Source organism: Oryzias melastigma, unplaced genomic scaffold (genome assembly GCF_002922805.2).
Source record: "Oryzias melastigma strain HK-1 unplaced genomic scaffold, ASM292280v2 sc00262, whole genome shotgun sequence".
NCBI lineage: Eukaryota > Metazoa > Chordata > Actinopteri > Beloniformes > Adrianichthyidae > Oryzias > Oryzias melastigma.
The window spans coordinates 151,889-156,089 of record NW_023416896.1 but is presented as its reverse complement, the minus strand read 5'-3'; positions in this window follow the sequence as shown (position 1 = coordinate 156,089).

Genomic DNA, 4,201 nt, shown 5'->3' with positions numbered 1-4,201 from the left:
CCCGCCGGGTGGCGTGCCTTGAGGGGGGGGGCACTGTTATGGTTTGGTGTTTTCTTTTATTTGGTTTGTGGTGTTGTGTTCTTTTACTTATGTTTTGTCTCCACTGTGCTCTTACAGAGTGGTGTGGGGCAGGAGGCGTGGCCTTCCCTAATTGGTGACGCTGCACACCTGCACCCAATCCCTCCTCTACCTTTAAAAGTCTCCCCCTGGCTCCTCCAACCTGCCAGGTTATTTTCCCTTCCATGTGGCCTCCTAGTTCCTGTAGCAGCTGTTCCTGGTCAAGCCTCCTGCCTCCACTGCCAGTCTGCTCCTTAGTTTGTTTCTTTTGTCAATCCAATAAATCTTCACATATTGAACATCCAGTCTGGCTCTGCTCTGGGATCTGTCTACACACCCTGACAGTGCCCTGCCTCTCTGTCATTGCACAACGAATTTGCTCCCCGTCACCTGTCAAAAAATGTGTTGCTGAGTTTGAAGTTGCTATAAGAACGTGTCTGTGGATATCTCAATAAGAATGTATGAAGACATAGATGATGTTGAGGAATAAATCTGGTTTATTTATTGTGAAGAGTTCTACAAAAACATCAGTAATCATGTCTCCATGTTTGGGTTTACAAGATTTTCCCGGTACAGGGGGCTGTGTCTGTATGACAGCCGTTGTGTGGTGTTTCTGTGTCTCTGTGGGTGAGCTCTGTGTGTTGTATTAAACTGAAGGGGAGAGAAAAAATTAAGATACCTTTTTCCTTTTGTTTATGTCTCAGTGAGGCCCGAGTCTCTGCACCGCGCAGCAGCTCTCTGTCTGCCGGCATATCGACAGAGTGAGCTCCATCGTGGGAGCAAAAACCAGCAATCTGTCCTGCGTGTATCCCACCTTCTCCATAATCCTCGTGCTCTCTTACAGATGACCCTACTTTTTTTATAAACATGCCTAAGATGGCACAAGGGTTAAAGTATCCAGATGAGCTCTGCAAACCTGCGACTCCAGCAGGTGGTTAAGGCAAAAGAGGAAAGTTCAGGACAAAAATCCTCAATTTCGATTAATATTCTACCCGTTGATTGAGTCACTGAAAACGTCACGTGCCCAAAGCTGAGCTCCTGATTGGTAGATGCGACACGACAACCTGTCAAACTTCAGATATTTAAATTTTGGGCTGCATCGCCCGATTTGCGCCTTGTCGTTTAAATTCAGCTGCTGGGAGACCTTCGCACTGCGCCCGACGCTCAAATAGCATCAAATCTCCTCATGTCGCGTCTGTTCCATTGGCTTAACATTGACACAGGCCACCTCCACCACGCAAATTACGTTTGGTGTAAATGTACCTCTAGACTTTCAGGAAATAAGAGGTCAAGTTTCAGATTAACTAAAATGGTAACCAGTCATACTTATCGTATCATTTGTTTCTTCTGCCCGGTCTGCATCACTAAAGGGTACAAGTTCAGGTTTAACCTCATTTCTCTTGTTTTACAGTAATTAAATGTCTCAACAATGGCCTCTCAAAGGGGAGGATGTCACGTAAGTAGGAAGCGGGAGGTACCTGTGAGGTTGCTATGCAAAAAAATGTGGCGTTGTTTTGTGAAAATAGAAATCTTACTTTGGTAAGATCAAACCGCCAAGTTTATAAGACCATCATCGGCAGGAAATCATTGACTATGAGGCTCGGGAAGAACTCATAGATTACAAGGATTTTATCGACCAGTGTTTTGACAGTGTAGTTATGGAAAAAAACAAAAGCTGTCTCCACTCCGACCTTCGAGCACGGACGCCAGAATAACCTCTGCCTCATCTCCTCGTAGCAGCTTTGAAGAAGTTCTTCCATCGACAAAAAGCTGCTTTCTCTTTCTTTCTCTCTGCATTCTACAAGGAATTCCAGGTGTTACGGGAGACACTAGAATTTAGCCAAGAACAAGTGGTTGAGTTAGCTGCAGAAAATTGATCACTCAGAGAAGAGGTGGAGAAGATTAAGAAAGGCGAACAGCAGATCTTCTCTGATTACTAGAAGATCAAAGACTGGATGCTAGACCTTCAGGCCCGGAGCACGAGGGATAACCTAGTCCTCTCAGGGATTCTGGAGCAGGCTGGGGAGAATTCTGAAAAAAATAAAAAACGCTGAAAAGCTTCTGTAAAGACCACTTAAAAGTCCTCGAGGAAACTGCCAACCAGATCACCTCAGACCATGTCCACTGTTTGGGTGGAGCTTTACCCCACAGCCAGAGGCTGAGACCAGTCGTTGACAAATGTGAACATCATAAGCAAAAGGAATTTATCGGGAGCCGCGGACGTGAGCAGAAAGGAACCAGCATGAGATATTACAGCAGTGGAGGGTCTTCCTTCCCAATCAGAATGAGTTCATCCACGCAGGATCCTGGGCGATCATCTCCGCGGACCGACTTTACGTGGACAGTTTACTCTAGGAGGAGGAGTCACCACCAAGCTGAACTGAACTGTGGATTCAGGTGAATTAAATCTATCACACACATTACATCAATAATAAATATGTTGGTTTGACTGAAATCAGAATCAGGGAATATTACAGTGGGGATGGAAAGTTTGGGCACTCCAGGTAAAATGTTATGTTATGTGCATAAAGAAGCCAAGAAAAATGGAAAAATCTTCTAAATGCATCTGATTACAGATGAGACATCCATGTAATATGCCAAAAATAGGCTTTATTACCCTTTCAAAACAACATAAAAGGAAATACAGCTTTAAAGACTTTTCATATGCAGCCAAGAGTCTCTTGAGTTCTTCTTTGAGGGATCTTCATCCATTCTTTACTAAAGTCTTCCAGTTCTCTGAGACTTCAGGGATGTCTGTTACGCTCTGCTCTGGGGCATTGCGATTGCTGTTCCTTTGCCCTGTGACTGGGTGGTCACCAGACCATGACCTCCTCCTCCGTCTCCATGGTGGCAATCTGGTACGGGTGGGGTTGTTAGCTCTGTGACATATTTGTTGGGCCGGGTGGCCGCGCCGTCTGCTGCAGGCTCTGGGGGCCGCTGGGCTTCATGCCTTCACTGGGGCGTTCAGTGTGATCAAGTACAGTCCAGGAAACACACAGTCATCCAACTCACCTTCTCATTCATTTTGTGAAACTTTGTACGGGCATGGTGAATGTGTCCTCTAAAAATACCATACATTTGTATAGATATACATAACTTGTAAGCAACTGTGTGACAATTGTGTTTGTGATATTTATCTCTTATCATGATTTTATTTTATATTTGAGAGATGCTAGGTTGTTTTTATAAATTTGCTTAATTAAATTAGACATGCTGCACGGTGGAGCAGTGGTTAGCGCTCTTGCCTCACAGCGAGAAGGCCCCGGTTCGAATCCCGGCTGGGACCTTTCTGTGTGGAGTTTGCATGTTCTCCCCGTGCATGCGTGGGTTTTCACCGGGGACTCCGGCTTCCTCCCACCATCCAAAAACATGCTTCATAGGTTAATTGGTGACTCTAAATTGCCCCTAGGTGTGAATGTGAGAGTGGATGTGTGTGTGATTGAGGCCCTGAGACAGACTGGCGACCTGTCCAGGGTGAACCCCGCCTTCGCCCATCAGCAGCCGGGTTAGGCTCCGGCACCCCCGCGACCCCGAAAGGGACAAAGCGGACAGGAAAATGAATGAATGAATAAATTAGACATAATTCATATCTATTATTTAAAAAACAGAAGGTAATGAATGCAGATCAAAATTTCTTACAGGTTCAAGTAAGACTATGCGGCGAAAACGAGCACAAATGGTCAAATGTCAAAGGTTGTGACCCCTGACGTAAGAGAACCTTTGCCTGCAGGATGACCTTTTCACCTGCAGAGGAGCCTTTATCTGCCGAAGAACATTTTACCTGGAGGAGAACCTTTTAATCTCCAAGAGAACCTTTGCCTGCAGAAAAGCTCTAACTTTCAAAGGATCAACTTTTTACCTGTAGGAGATCATTTACCAGCAGAAAAGACTTTACCTACAACATTGTGCCAACAAAACATCATTTTTCCTTTAAGAAAACTTCTACCTGCAGGATAACCATTACCAGCTAGAGAACCTTTACCGGCAGAAGAGGCCTTACATCCACAGGAGAACCTTTTCTTTTACCCACAGAATAGCCTTTTTAACCTCCAGGAGAACTTTTTACCAGCAGGAGAACCGTGCATTGGCACCTTCATAGTAAATGAGTTCTGTGATGAAGACTCAGAAACTAGTGAAGCATTCG